Source organism: Bos taurus, chromosome 2 (genome assembly GCF_002263795.3).
Source record: "Bos taurus isolate L1 Dominette 01449 registration number 42190680 breed Hereford chromosome 2, ARS-UCD2.0, whole genome shotgun sequence".
Classification (NCBI taxonomy): domain Eukaryota; kingdom Metazoa; phylum Chordata; class Mammalia; order Artiodactyla; family Bovidae; genus Bos; species Bos taurus.
The window spans coordinates 30,714,670-30,731,484 of NC_037329.1; the positions used below are offsets into that span (position 1 = coordinate 30,714,670).

General features: G+C 35.6%; 1 protein-coding gene and 1 pseudogene across 1 annotated transcript in view; one reads left to right on the forward strand and one right to left on the reverse strand.

Moving 5' to 3' along the window:
- The window catches only part of CSRNP3 (cysteine and serine rich nuclear protein 3), a 204,749-nt gene that overhangs the window by 106,442 nt on the left and 81,492 nt on the right, over window positions 1-16,815 (reverse strand). The gene's annotated exons all lie outside the window — the stretch shown is intronic.
- Window positions 7,370-8,130, forward strand: LOC787863 (small ribosomal subunit protein eS4, X isoform-like; annotated as a pseudogene).

Consider the following 16,815-nt stretch of genomic DNA (forward strand, 5'->3'; position numbering starts at 1 on the left):
AAAATAATTTAAGGAAGGGGAACTAAGGAAAAAGCTGTTTCCCACCTTTTGCTTTCTGAAAGTACTTTTGTACAAATGTTATTAAAGAACCTTACTGAACTGAATGATTTGACAGTATGTTTAACCTTTAGATTGCTGGTGTTTCTTTTTCTTGGTTGTTTTCTAAAGGATAAGTCACTGTTTCCCTCAAAATCGCCTCAATGAAAATCTCAGTCACTAATAGATACGACATATGAATAAAAATAGAGATGTTCTAATTACTTTTGATAAAGTAGATGAGAGAGTGGGTGTCTTTTATTGATGTATATAAGTGAGGTAGATGATTAATTTATCTTCTCAAAAGATGACACATTCCTAGAAGAGCTGACTTAAAAGAACAATGAAGATTTCAATTTAAAGATCTAAAGGGCATGTGGTTCATATTAATTCTTAAAATCGCAGTAACTTATTTTAGACAGCTTACCTCAATAAAGCATATGGTTTACCTTATCTGATTTCAGTGTTAACAAGTAGTTTCAAAGCTGACTACTCAACATTTATAGTAAATTTTCTTCTATGTAAATATTGAATTAATACATGTACATATATACACATAGGTATAGTCAGATTATCTTTCCAAAGTATATTTTAAAATAATTACCTAAAATTATTTCTCAAAATTTGAAAATGGATAGTGGATTTCCAAATGAAAAAGCTATTTAATAATTGGAAGTTGATGAAAAAATAAACTTCTTATCTCTTTAATAATCTAAATTGAATTGGTAATTGAAAGCTTGTTTCTTGTTAATCTCAATGGAAATCTTAGGACAAATACATGCAATGTGCAACAAAGAGCACGAAGTAAAAGTCAGAAACACCATACATAAATATCAGAAAATAAGATTTTCTGTACAGTTAGATATATGGAACATTTTAATAATGCCTGTAAGTAATATAGTAATCCTAAAAATAGTAAATCTATATACCTGTTTAAACTTTTCATTAATGAGAAGTTATTTTTTGGAAATAATTATAACTTAAAATTTTTTTGTGTCAGCTGAAATTTTAAAAAATAATTTAAAGCCCAAATAGGCATGTGTGGCTAAATAGCCAGTCTCTAAATATGATGATTTAACATCATTCTTTATAATATTTTTTGTAGTGTTAACATTGATTTAGAATGTTTCATGACTTAAATAAATGTCTTTTCATGGATTTTTCTTAACCTTGAAAAAATATTCAGATATGTTTCAAATGCCACCATTTTAATGTATTTGTTCCAAAATGCTCATGTTCATTTCCCCCTGCAAACAAGAGATGCGCTAAAGCTAGAAAACCTTGGGGCATTAAAAGAAAAAGGAAAACAAGGGTTTCTGGCTTATAGTGTAATTCTGGGTTCTTAAAGATATGCATATTGTAGCTAATATCTTTGATGATGTCATCATGTTAATGTACAAGGAAATAAACAAAAGGCAGCCATTTTTCTGTTACTGCATCACTTCAAAAACAGTGAAATAAAATGGTCGCCAAATGGAAAAAAAGAATCAGCAGAAAACTAAGTTACTTTCAAATTTTGGGGAGAGGGAGGGGCAAAGGTTGTGAAGTTAAAAATAAAAATCTATATGTATGAATTTTGTATGAATGTATGTAAAGAAATAATTTATAATAAGAAAGAACTGTATAAATACAAGGGATATAGATATAGAAAGCAGTTTAAACAAATTATCAGTAAAATAATATCTCCAATGGAAAGACTATAGTCTGTAAACAATGTATTAAATGTAAAAGCTTATGAAATTCATTAATGTTGAAAAAGGTATTTAAAAATGGACAACAGAGTTGGAAAGATCTAGAAAAAAACAAAATGATCATGAAACAGTAATAAGCTTCCCAGGTCTACTATTGTCTTAAATGACCTTGGTGAATTATTCTATCATCTTATGCCTTATTTGTCAAGTCTGCAAAATAGGAACAGAAAAATCCTTGGAAAACATATCATGGAAATAAATAGCAATATTTTTATACTTCAGTTCTCTAAGTAAGTTTTAACCAAGCATTGTCAACTAATATTAGTAAAGTAAGGAGAAACAATGTAAAATTCTAATGAATAGTTGAGAATTTTTAAATGCATTTTCCTAATAGCAGAGATAAACAGTTCTAGTAAGTAGATAGGACTTTCTGAAACAAGAGGTGATTTTTCCCTAATACCTGCAGAAAATAAACTAGAAATGAATTTAGTAAGTAATTTGAATGAATCTCAAAATTGCCTCAGGATTAAAACAAATTACAAAATATACCCATCCTTGCAATCAAAATTCTGTTACTTGGTCAGGGACATGACAAGAGAATTGCAGCAGAGTTTCTGATTCTCACACAATGAACAGCAATGCCTCTGCTTATATAACAGGTTCATCAGCCAAGAGTTCTTTACATTCGAAATTACCAGAGAAACACAAGATCACAGCTTAAAGAAGGAAATTCCATCCAAGATTAAAAGAAAATTTTAATTTGCTTTGTATATGAAAAGCTGTGAATTCAAAAAAGATATGTCAATTCTTATTATTGACTCTTACTAGCTTGACTTCTCTCTAATGACAAAGAGGCATAATAGAATCATTTTGTTTGCCCCTTTTTTCTACAAAATAACTAAAGCTTGTCAGAAGTAATCCAGAATGTTTGCTATCCAATTCATTCAGTTACTTGGATATAGACACGCCAAGTGAATGGTCCCTTGAAAATTCTACTGCATGAAGAAAGATGAAGATTAACAGATACCATCACCTGCATTAACTAGAACCGTATTAATTGGCATGTACATACACACACACACACTGGCATATACCAGTATGTCATGTTAGATGTACCCTTGATAAGGCTGGATTTTCAAGTTACCTTCACCCTTCTTTATAGTACATTCAAAGAAGTCAATAAGTTGGCCACGTCAATGTCAAAATCCAGGACTAACTCAATTCAATTCAACAAACATTTGAGAGTTTACTATGTACTAAGCTTGAGAGAGTTGCTAGGGATATAAAAATGAAAAATACACCATACCCAAGAAGATTATAATCTATCTAGCTAAAAAATAAAAGTTGCTCAGCAAGTTATGGGAGGAGTAGTACAGCAGAGATATGTTTTCTAAAGTTTGACTATTTTATTGACTTAACAGGTATTTTAGGTACAATGAATATAATTTCTTTTCAATATTGTTTCATAAAATCAGAAAATCATTTATCAAATATCATATCTAGATGTCTATACCTATATATATAACATGTAATAGCTACATATTCCTGCGGTATCCTTCTCATCAAAAGGTTGAATTTCATTTCCCTTGTCTTCATTCTAAGTTAGCCTTAATGATTTGCTTAACCAATAGAGGCTGCACAAGTGATGTTTTGGAGATTCCAAGGTTAGGTCCTAAGAAACTATAAAGCTTCCACTCCAGCTCTTGGAGTCTCTTGAGCCTTCCAGGAGCCTTGACTTGCCATGTGAGAGGAATAACTACAGTAAGACTGTCACAAAGAAGCCAGATAGTAGCACTGTGATCAAATGATCTGAACTGAGCCCAGGATTCTGGCCATTCCTGATGCCTAACCCATAGGTAAAGCCATCGTGGAGCCTCCAAATCTACCTATCCACCAAAGGTGTATCGTGAAGTTACCCTAGTTGTTACTATGGGGCAAGAATTGCTGAGCTGACTTTTTCTCAAATTCTTGTCCTAAATAATTCAAAAGATGTAATAAAATGGTTGCTGTTTTAGGCACTAAGTGTTGTGGTAGTTACTCAGATATTGGTATCTAGAACCTATTTACATGTGTGGGACAGAGACAACATAATAAACATAAAAGTACAAGAAAGGGCAATCATATATATATGTATATATATATATACATACACACACACACACAAATACATATATATATATACACATACATGTTTCCCAAGGAGTGCTAGTGGTAAAGAATCCATCTACAATGCAGGAGACTTAAGAGACAGGAGTTCGATCCCTGGGTTGGGAAGAGCCCCTGAAAGAGGGCATGACAACGCACTCCATTATTCTTGCATGGAGAATCCCATGGACAGAGGAGCCTGGTGGGCTACAGTCTATAGGGTTACAAAGAGTTGGACACGACTGAAGTGAATTAGCATGCAAACATTCAGTGAAATGGATGAATTTAATGGATTCATTAAAAGAAAATACAATTTGGGAGGGTGGAGAAAAAAGCAAAAAAAAAAAAAAAGAGCGTGTCCAAGCCCATGAGGACTGAGTTATTTAAGACGATTGTATTGCAGGAATGGGATATCTGAACAGAGAAGAGATTGCTTCACTAGCCAGAAGAAAAGGGAATTCCCAGTAATGGTACTTTGGGAAAAACCCAGAAACAGGGGCAATAGCTTTACTATAAAAAGAGGAACTTTGAGGAAGTTTGGGTGGCAGGAGATTTAGGCATGTGCTGGGAGGCTAAAAGAGAAAAAAGGAAGTCTGGTGCCCCTGCTTGGAGTGTGATGAAGCTTGAAGTGCAGAGATTTTTGCAACGTAGGAGACACTGGGAAGTGACCAAGGCATAGAGAAGGAGGTATGGTTAAAGTGATGGATAAGGAAAGCAATGTTGGCAGGAGAGGAGCAAGGCTGCAGGCAGTCTTAGGAAGAGGAGATACGAAGAAACGATGAAACCCTGGCAACTGAGGAATGGAGAGAAAGGAATTCATCATAAAGAAAGCAGGAATTTTAAAGTGGTTGGATAAGCCAAGCTCTCTGATTTATTGCATTAAATTCAACAGTTCTGTGATTTAGTTACAAATTATATATGACCAGTAAAGAGCATCTAAGGAGCTTTGTTAGACAGATTTAGTAATTTCATGGGTAGTTTGATTTGTATTGGCCTCAGTTTGTCCACTTTCAAATATTGTGAAAATTGGTTTACATCAGATTTTGTTAACATTGTGTTTGGGAGCTTACAAAAGACTATAAAACAACAGGATCTTCCTTAAATAGATAGAGTACATAGAGGAGACCACTTATGTTTCTTTCTGCTATTTGATTCCTAACTTGGGAAAATAAAAATATGTCTTAATTCTACAAAGATTAAAAAGGTAGATACTTTTGGATAATTCAGACTAAGACAAAATATGCCCCTCCACACCCCAGGAAACTACACACCATCACCTATCAAAATATACAAGTCTACTAGAGCTATATTTTTCTGATTCTTCTATTTGGATACTAGACTACCAAAGTAGCAGATGTTAGGTTAAGCAGCCAGTGAACAGCCATGCAGAATGATGCAGGTTAAATGGTAGGTATTGCTATAATTGCTCTGCTGCATATACAATATGTACATAAATCATCTGAACATGGCTGCAAAGAAGTCTTTATGCAAAGTGACCCAGAGAAGAAAGTATCCAGGTTTCCTCCTACCCTTCATTTTCTTTATCAGCACAAAGGCATAGAAAACAGCATTTATCCAGAGAAAAGAGTAAATGAAGCAAACATCCTCTCTGAGAACACAAAGGATACATTTATTTCTTAGTGACCATCAACTTTGATTATAAAGATTTCTTTTTATGCTGAATTAGATGTCTAACATGGGACCAAAAATATGGAACTGGGCAGGTAAGAAAAGAAAAAGAAAAAAATAATAATTTAATAGGACCAGTGGCTTTTCCGTATCAATGGGAAGGTTATATCATAACTGGAAGAACTATCAGTGGTAAAGAATCTGCCTGCCAATACAAGGAGACACAGGACATGGGGGTTCAATCCCTGGGTCAGAAAGATCCCCCGGAGAAGGAAATGGCAACCCGCTCCGGTATTCTTGCCTGGGAAATCCCATGGACAGAGGAGCCTGGCAGGCTACAGTCTGTAGGGTCTCAAAGTCAGACATGACCAAGTGACTAAGCATGCACACAAAAGAGCTATGACACTGCTTTGGGGTTCAAGACACAGGAAGGAGTTTCTTATATTTTATTTCACTAACACAAGTCTATAGGTACTTGACTAGATTGAATCTACTCTGATTTATATGAAAGAAAGAAGAAAGAAAGTGAAGTCGCTCAGTTGTGCCTCTTTGCAACCCTATGGACAGTAGCCTGCACGAAGCTCCTCTCTCCAAGGGATTTTCAAGGCAAGAGTACTGGAGTGGGTTACCATTTCCTTCTCCAGGGAATCTTCCCAACCCAGGGATTGAACTCATGTCTCTTGCATTATAGACAGACAATTTACTGTCTGAACCACCAGGGAAGTCCCTGATTTATATGAGACACACAGAAACAGTTTTAGCATATTATTTACCTGAGTTCATTCATTCATTCACATATTCATTTTACATTCACTGATTACTATATGCTCAGAATCTGATTCAGTGCTCTGACAGGTTAAAGAGATGAATAAGTCACAGGCAGCAAGCTAAGTGGTTTTCCATCTAGAGGGAGGGACCTATATAAAGAAATAGATACAACATAATGGGATATATCCTCTAATTGAAAAATGTATAAGAACATAAAGACAGGAGTGAATACGCTATATAAAAATAGCTAATAGTTATCAAGTACTTAACTAAGACTGAAGTGTTTTATTTTACACATATAAATTGACTCTTAAAACAACTGCAACAAGCCTATGAGGTAAGTTACTTTTACCATCTCCATTTCATTGATGAGAAAACTAAGGAATAGGCTAGTTAAGTGACTTGTTAAGTGACTTGTCAGTTAAGTGACTGACAGAGTCAGTATCCAAACCCAGATAGTATAACTTTAATGCAGTGTGTCTCTACTGCTGTCATGTTACTTGAGATAGTCACAAGTGGGCTTCATAGAAGAGGTGATATGGAAGATGAATCTTAAGGGATGAGTAAGAGTTCTTCTGTGGAAAAGGAGAAGAGTATTCTGGGCAGAAGAGCTAAAATATATACAGAGTCTGAGGCATGACTAATGTATATGTGGAAGAAATTAAAAACTTTACTGTGAAAATGGTAAGTTTATTTGATCTTGATATGGGGTTGTGCATTTGTAATGCTGGCTTATTTGGAATTCAACTAAGAATCAGTTTGTACTCCTAGGGGATGTAAAAATTGCTCGACTACATCTATGTTTTGTTATTAGACGATTCAGAAGAATGAATTGGAGAGAGGGTCTGGAAAAAAAGGACACCAAATGAGACAGTTGAAATACCCAATATGAAAAGGTTACAAAGCTATGAATGAAGGCTGTAGCAGCCCTAGTTATGGAAAGGAAAGATATTAAGGAAGTAAGTCAGCAGATACTTAGGTGGGAATGAGGGGGAACCCTGAATCCAGGATTTTTTATTTGGGGCACAGCATGGATGATGATATTAGTAACCAATGTTAGAAATACAGAGGAAATCTTTTCATGCCTAGGGCAGCCATGACTTGTGGTGAAACGTGTAGCAGCTCCAGAGCATGGCATGCTGGATATACTGACTGGTGTGTTTGCTCCTTATTCAGCTACCAGTCCCCATAAGCTGAGGGAATGTTTCCCCCAAGTTATTTTCCTAAGGAACAGGCTTAAGTATGCCCCAACAAAGGATGAAGTAGAGAAGATCTGCATACAGAATTTCGTTAAGATTGATGGCAAGGTCCACATTGATACAACCTACCCTGCTGATTTTATGGATGTCATCAGCATTGACAAGACTGGAGAGAATTTTCCTCTGATCTATGATATCAGGGATTGCTTTGCTCTTCATCATATTACACCTGAGGAGGCCAAGTATCAGTTGTAGAAAGTAAGACAGATCTTCATGGGCACAAAAGGAATCCCTTATCTGGTGATCCATGATGCTCACACTATCTGTACCCTGAATTCCTCATCAAGGTAAATGACATCATTCAAATTGATTTGAAGACTGCAAATATTACTGATTTCATCAAATTTAACACTGGCAACCTGTGGAGGTACCAACTTGGGAAGAGTTGCTATGATCACCGACAGGGAGAGACATCATGGTTCTTTTGATGTAGCTCATGAAAAAGATGCTAATGGCAACAGCTTTGCCATCCAGCTCTCCAACAATTTCGTTATTGGCACAGGCAACAGAACATGGATCTCTCATCCTCGTGAAAGGGTATCTGCCTCAGCATTCCTGAGGAGAGAAACAAGAGATTGGCAGCCAAACAGAGCAGTGTATAAAATGATCTCTAGGTGACATGACTCTCAAAGTCTTTGTACTTAATTAAAGATATGGAGCCAGTCAGTGGTAAACACTGAATGCCTAAAATGCACCCAGAAAAAGTACAGGCCCTAAGAACACAAGGATTCCATTCTGAGTGTTCAGTGCCTGGCAGAGGAGTTCACAGACAAAATCAATTACCCAGATATACATTTCTCTCCATTCTCTCAGTGGCCTGATTAAAGGTAAAGAAAGCACAATCAACTTCACAATCAAACTTCAAATCTGGAATACCATTAATTGAACTTAACTGTGATACTCATATAAGGAAACTATATAAAAGTGTTCTATGCAGACTAAGATCATGGTCCAGATCACAAAATCTACCTCCATGCTTTATATTAATCATACAACATGAAGACATACAAAAAATAAATTAGATTTCTCCTTTAGGCAGGTGTTTTAATGAGCTTAATCCCGAGGCTTGCTATTAATGCTAGTGACTGACTTCTTTGAAATGAGGAATGCGTTTTCTTTCCTATTCATATAGTCAGCTTCCTGTTTAGTATTCATTATTCATATCTATTTTTATCAAAGAGCACTATTACATGAAACCATGATCCAAGCATGTTTGGCTCTAATTTTTAACTCTCCAGGGAAGGAAATTATACACCCTTATTGTACTGGTATATAATTGACTTTCTTGGTAGCTCAGACAGTAAAGAATCTGCCTACAATGCAGGAGACCTGGGTTCAATCCCTGGGTTGGGAAGATCCTCTGGAGAAGGGAATGGCATCTCACTCCAGTATTCTTGCCTGGAGAATTCCATGGACAAAGAAGCCTGACGGGTCCATGGGGTCGCCAAGAGTTGGACACGACTGAGAGACTAAAACACACACACACACACACACACACAATTGTGATATACACATGTGATCAGAGTATATATGTGTTCCTTTGTATTAGACAGTGGTGTTATTTAATTCGGGTTATCAGGCTAAAGCACTTTTCACACCTATCTTAATTTGGAACATCAACATGCCATTGAAGAAAAGCCATCAGTCTTGCAAATAAATAGTAAAAAAGACTTTTGATCACAGTCTCATTTAAACTCTGTCTAGATATTCTAAGAATTTCTTACCTTGGATTAAGAATAGAAAGAACTGTAAATACATTTTATCTGAATACTGTGACTCCTGAGGGATTCCTGGGTGACTCCTGATAACTTTAGCTGACAACCAGGGATACCACAGCTATTGCTACTCTTTTGAAGCTAAAGCAAGATTTTAATCTTTGCCTCTTTAATTGCTGATAGTTATCTACGTGTATGCTGTCACTTCAGTCATATTTAACTCTTTGCAACTCTTAGACGGTAGCCTGCCAGGCTCCTCTGTTCATGGGCTTCTCCAGGCAAAACTACTGGAGTGAGTTACCATGCCCACCTCCAGGGTATCTTCCTGACCCAGGGATCGAACCTGCATCAGCTGCATTGGCAGGCAGATTCTTCACACCCGAGCCACCTGGGAAGCCTGGTAGTGATTGACCGTTGTTGCTGCTGTTACTCAGTCACAAAGTCATGTCCTACTTTTGGCAACCCTTAGGACAGTAGCCCACCAGGTTCCTCTGTCTATGAGATTTCCCAGGCAAAAATACTGGAGTGGGTTGCCATTTGCTTCTCCAGGGGATCTTCCTAGACCAGGGATTGAACCTGCATCTCCTGCAGTGGCAAGCGGATTCTTTACCACTGAGTCACCTATGTGGGAAGCCCATATTTATCTGTGAAACACGGGAATTATGATGACTGAGACAAAATTGGGCATTATATTGCTACCATTTCCCAGCCATGCACAGTGAGGTGACTTTAATGTGGTCTACTGATGCTTATTACATTGTGTCTGTACAGTATCACTTTGACCAGGAAGCCTATGACTACATTATTTCACTTCCGCTTTATTTATTTATTTTTTCCCTTTGCTTTAATTTACTATATATTATAGCCACCCTGAAATCAGGTGGAAGCAATAAATTTAAGACTTAATAAACTACAAGTATTAAATTATTACTTATTACATATATGTAATTAATATTAATACTTATTACGTATTACATATTTATCAATGTCATAGAATGTCATATAGCCATTAAAGTCAGCATTATGACTATATAAAAATATAAATGTTTAAAAGATAATAACTAGTGAAGAAATTTACCAGAAATATAAACAAACATGATTACAACTAAAATGTATAAAGAAGACTGGTGAGGAATTAAAGGAATTTAGGGATTATGTACGAGTTTAAAACAATATACACATTGCAAGTTCAGTGTTTTAAGCATAGGATAGTTAGAAAAGTAGAATCAAAATCATAAAAAATAGTTATCTCTTGGACATCAAGTAATAAGTGATTTTGATTTTTGACTTTGGCTTTTTCTAAGTTTTATAAGTGTTCTGTTGCCTGTTACTGATACAATGAAAAATTAATGATATTATCATTTTTATATTAAAATTAATTATGTTAAATTAATTTAATTGTAGAAAAAGAATTTAAAATTAAGGCTATTGTTCAAACAATTTTAACTGCTGTGATTTTAAGCCTTCAGATATCAAGGAAATTGAACTCTGCCTCCACACTCCACCCTTGGGCTGGATTTGACACAATGCATCTGGTCTACCAGGTTTTTCAAAGATGTGATTTTTTTTCATTGATGAACAGATTCCTTTTCAACATTTTCTTCAAGCAACTACACACTGTGTGTGCTGTTTTTCGTGGCTCACCTTTGAGGTACTGCAAGAATGGTCACGTGTCCACTCCCAGGCCTTCTCTCAGGGGCAGTGAACCAGAATGGGTGACTAGAGGTGGCACAAGAAGTCTCAGTTCTGAATGAGCTGCTGAGCCTTACATTATGATACATTATTTTACTTGCCTGGAGGAGATGATTGTTGTTTCACATGCAGAAGAAGGTAAGGGCCCTAGAGTAAGAGATACATGTTTAAATTGGAAGAAGATGTTGGGATGAAAAATAAAAAATCTATAGCTGGGCATTATGTAGTTCTAGTTGAAACTCAACAGCAGAAAAATTGGAAAGCCTGGGGTAAAAGCATCTAATTGGGAAAATATTAATGTATTCATACAAAATATTCCTTATGCATGAGAGTTCTGGAAAACAAATGCCCAGCCATTTAACTCTGGCTTTCTTGCTATCCCAGAGAGACATGATGCTAGAACTTATGAACCTAATATCCCATCATCAGTTTTGTTACAGTTAATCATATACTGGAAAAGTATAACATACTTGGGGAGTTTCCCAGGCAACAATTTGAGGGGTGACTTTTAATCTGCAGTGACCCATAAATCTTTGGAGATAAATAGGAGACTCTGGAATAGAAGCCCATCCTCGGTCCACAGGCCAGTATTAACTGAGAGATGGTTCTCTGGCTCCTTATTCTCTCTTCTTTCCTTCATCAATCAACTCTTGCTCACCCTTTAAGACTTAGCTCAAAATTGCCTTCCCTTTAAAACCTATCTCCATATCCCTTGCGCACAGAAAGAAAAGGCCATTCCTTTCTCTCTCTTTCACATGTCTTCACTTATTACTCTACTATCCACCTTACAATATCATACTGTAGTAATGTGTTTGCATTTCTAGAAAGATAACAATAAAGTGGGATCTCAAAGATAAAGGCTCCACATTATTCACATTTATATCTTTAGTGCCTCCCACAAGACTTTCACGCTGGGGGATGCTCAATGCTGTTGAACAAGTTGTTGCAAAAGTGTTTTTAGAATATAGACATAAAATGTACATAAGATTTTAGATAGCTGTCTTTAGAATATTTGATAACACTGGTAACACACAGGTTGCTATTCAGAGGACAGAATTATTGTTTAATACCAGCTTCCAGTTTGTGTTTTCTGAGCTTGTCTCAATAGAAAACAGATGAAAAGCTGGAAAGATTGTGCACACTTCCTCCTCTCACCCATCACAACAGGGTTATGAGAATTGGATCGGACAGGATATCTTGCAATTTCTCTCTTCTAGTAGCTGTTCCACAGCTGATAACACATTTTCAGCCTTGTTAAAAATTTCTCCAATGGATAAAACTTCTTGGGCCTTTTCCTCAAGTACCAATCATCATTACTATCCCCTTTGCCAACAATTTTTCTCCCTTCCCTCCTTTTCTTCTAAATACAGAAGAGATATGCTTCAACTGTTGCTATGTCCAAGAGCGGGGCCTGTGATTTTGCTTGTACTTGTTTGCCTAATGTGATCTCTTTGAAGTCAGAGGTCAGTTTCTTTCAGAGTACGGACACTTGCACATCAAGAGGTATTCAGGCTTTGCTAATGGGCCTTAACAAACATGTCACATTTCAGCTCAACACGTCTGCCAATATGTAAGCCATTTCAAGAACACTTTTTCTGTCAACAGAAGCTTTCTGTCAATTCATGACATGTGTTAAATGAAAGTATGTTAGATAGACTAAAATGTCCACACAGTAATAGTACATACAGAAGAGCTTTGTATTTATATTCGTTCAGCATTAAGTTCACAAGACTCTAACGGTCATTAACATAAGAAATGCTTATTGAGACTTTGATTGATGATGAGAACCCCCTCCCCCATCAAACCTACAGCAGATGGGCCAGAAGGAAAAAGGGTTTACAAAGTAGAAATTTCTTACTCCGTTTTTGTTTATTGCAACTGTCTATTCTTTCCTCTTAAGGCAAGGGACATACTGTGCTGTAAAAAACAGTGAGATTTCAGTTTAGTTGTAGAGAATTTCATAGGACCAAAGAGATTATAAGGTGACCTGTATTGCAACAATTTTGTAAACGTTGCTGCTAAATTTATAGAAAAAATTACAATTTTATAATATTTGCAGAGAGAATAAAACCCAAAAGGTTTCAGTGAATATATTGCCAAAATTGAAATGACTTTTTACTGAATATCAAGAGCACAGAATAAACAGAAATATCATTATTAAATTGGAAAAGTAAGAAATCATTCTTGGAGAGAAAGAAAAAATATTTCAACCATTCTCCCTTTCTGAGTCCAATTTCATATGGCCTTTTGAGGGGGTTGTGCTGGGTAACTTGAATTTATTCAACCTTTTGATGGACTTGAATTTTCTCCTGAGATGTTTTAAACATTTCTTTCATCCTCAAGTAGCCATGCAAGAAAGAAGCACCACTTGTAACTTTATCCCATTTTACTGATGGGAAAAGTAAGACATAAATATTTCAAGGGACCATTTTCTTAGTTTAGACTAATGCTCTTTTCAGTTAAGCACTCTGGCTTTTTATTATTTAACTACAGAAATGTATTTGACAAGCAACAGTCCTTAGTAACTAATATAAGGAATTAAAGTCTTTCTTTTTATATGTTAGATAAATGGATAGTATTTAAAGGGATGCTTCCTGTTCCTAAATGCACTATATGAAAGTGGACAGCTAGAGCCAAATATAAAAATAATAGCATTTTTTGCTTCTCAAAAGTTTAAGCTTCAGTGAGCCAAATCATATCATAGACACCAGTGAAACAGTTTAGAGATTGAAGACAAATCACGAATGGAGTAGATCTGCAAGCCAAGCACATAACGGGAAAATGTCTGGTTTGCCATACGGACCTGAATTTCATATCTGATAAGTAGTTAGCCAAATTATACACAGACATTTTGAGCTTTGCTTTTAGATAGGACTTTATCACCTGATTACTGTATTGCTTTTCTTCTTGTCAAAAACAGAGTGATTTGAATAACTCAAGCTCAACTAGGGAGCCAGGCTTCTGGTTGTTTGGGTGGATACTGTCACTGGAGATGGAAGGTTGTGGGGCATGAATGGAATCATTTGGTGAGAACCACATGGCTTTAGGTTAGATAGAAAAGACAGTATGGAGCCTGGGTTGGCTATGGAATAACTTGATAGATGAAGATGCAGGAAAAGAGATGGGCACATAAGGATTATTCACACGTGTTACAAAAACTATGTTTGAAGTAAGTGCTAAAAAAGGGTCAAACTACCTTATTCTCTTATTTCAGAGACCTGTACCTTGGGGCATTTTCAAAAAATCTTTATAGAAGTCACTAAGCAACTTCTTCCATCCCTAGGAATATAGGTTTAATATTTTAAATTGATGTTCATATTAAAAATGAATTTTTAGGGATGAAGTCCATTGATCCCATCATTTAACAAGGAAGAAATTTCCAGATAATAGTCTTTGAGCTCTCTAAGACAAGAAATAGGACTTAACTATAACTTAATATATAACCTTTTGTTCCTGGAACAGGATGAATTAAAAATGATATTGGTTTTGAAAAGTATCACAGAGCGTAATTCCATAATATGGGATAAATAGGAGACTAGAAAGATGACTTAAAATGCAAATGTAATATTTTCTGATTTGTTCTTATAGATCTCTTAACTTAGCTGTATTCCCTTAAATTCTAACATGTCAAAGCTAAATGGTGACCATAGAACCTGATTTTGTTCATTAGTACAACTATTAATCCTATTATACATTCCTTTTCTTTACTTGTGAATAACTGGGACTCCTTCCAAAGAACAGTCCGCTAATAAGTTATGTTTCATTCATTTTTTTAAAAAAAATCTCAGCTTCCCAACATTTATCTTAGTTTAATGCATTTAAGTGTTGTTCAGTTAGAAAGCCTAAAATAAGATACTTAATAAAAAGCATGTTCACTTGACAATCATATCCTATTTCTCTTAGTCTTTATCTATGCTGAGTTTGATACCATTTAAAACAAGTGCTCTTAAAAGTGCACCTCTATCAGTAGAGATCAACAGTTAACAGAATATTTTTATTGCTGTTTCTGTCACCTTTATGCACTGTTTTGTTTTGGGTTTTTTTTTCTGGTACCAGAGTGATTTTTTGAGGAAAATGGCAAAGAACCAAAAATTGGTATTTTTTGAAAACTGATGTAGTTGGAAATACAAAATGAAAATTCCCATATTTGTAATCTCATATCCCAAATTAATTGATTAATATGCAAGAGGTTTTGATTTTTTTCTTTAGATATGCCCTCTCTTGCTCTGCCTCCCACACCCAAAGCTTCTGATATATCATTTTACTGTACGTTTGTCCTTTACTTTAGATCTAAAGTGTCCAGTTTAGAGGCAGCAGCCTATGAGTGTGAAAATGTGCCTAGTTACTATTGTGGTGCATGTATAGATATGTTTCTTTGTCATTGGGCACTATAATGCTATCATCAGTAATTCAGAGTATTATTTTCAACAATCTATGCCTTACTAGATGATTAATAATTAGGATGATCATGCCAAGAAAAGTATCATCATATATTGCCACATGTATAGCTCCCTTTGGAGATGGAAAACATTTATTGGGGGGCTAAAGAAGATTAGATCACTGAGTGCTTGCAAAATCAATCTTCACATTCACAATGGATTAATAGTTAAAGTCACTAACACTTCCACATACATGCTGTCACTTTTTAAAAATGTTGGTGCTTACTTATATTTGCTTATTAATTTGTTGTCTTGTAATTGACATGCAATATTGTGTAAGTTTAAAGTGTACAACATGATGGTTGGATATATTTATATATTGCCATATGATTACCACTGTCTTGCTGTTACTTTTTAAGTAAACAAGAGAGAGCTGATTGGGGTGAGTTTATGTATATTTATGTAAATATCCTTGTATGTGTATGTGTGTAAGTATATTTAAGTCACGATAAACATAAACCTTAAGCTAATCACTGTTCTTATGATTTCAGATGACTCTTCATTAGCAATTACAAATTTAATTTGTATGGGCCAGCAGTGTATTCGTATGAAGCAGGAGAAACTGTGACAGTGGCAGTGAATGAGTAGTATATACCCAAAGGTGTTAGAATTCAAACTCTTAAAACCTAACATGCTGGCTAAATAAAATAACTAAAGAGCTGCCATATATTCTACTTGATAATAATTTTCCCCCTTAACTTTTCAACTTTCCTATGGTTTCTATTTTCCTCTTACATTGTAGTAGCTTTTTAAAAATCTGTGTTAACACCTGATATTTGTATAGTATTTATTTTTAAAACCCTTTAGAGATATACAATACTATTCAGGCTGAAAGAAAAGGGAAAACAGGCCAATTTCAATAAGAACATTAACTCTCTTTGACTACATTGACTCCATTTAGTGAACTGGAAATGAACTGAATAAGAAGCCAGCTTCCATTATCTTTACACCTCTAAACATAACATCAAACTTTAATAAATGTGGGCTCAGATAGTAAGAGAATTAAATGCAAGGCCCTAAGGGCAGAGGTTTCTAGGAATGTGCTTATAATAGAGTTTCACCTGGGATTCAATTAAATATTTAGTGAGAGTGGCTGAAAGAAAGGTAGTGTGCTGAAAGCTGTGTGGGAGACAGAGATGAATACGACACAGTTTTTGTCCTCTAGAATGTCATGATCAATGGCAGCTAACACATTTCACCTCAAGTGTGGGGTGTATGTGGTGGTGAGGGGAGCTCCCTTCCCTTTCTCCTCCAGCCCCTACAAAACTGTTTATATTTGTACAATCCTATCACGCTTTCCCTGTTTCGTAGGACGAAGCATCTTTTTTCCTTTTCTTGTCCAATACCTCTGCATGTGCCCTTGATCCCATGTCCTCCCTCTCTCTTCTTAGGAATTGTGCTATAAATCAGTGGTCAACAAGCTTTTTTCTGTAATAGTGCA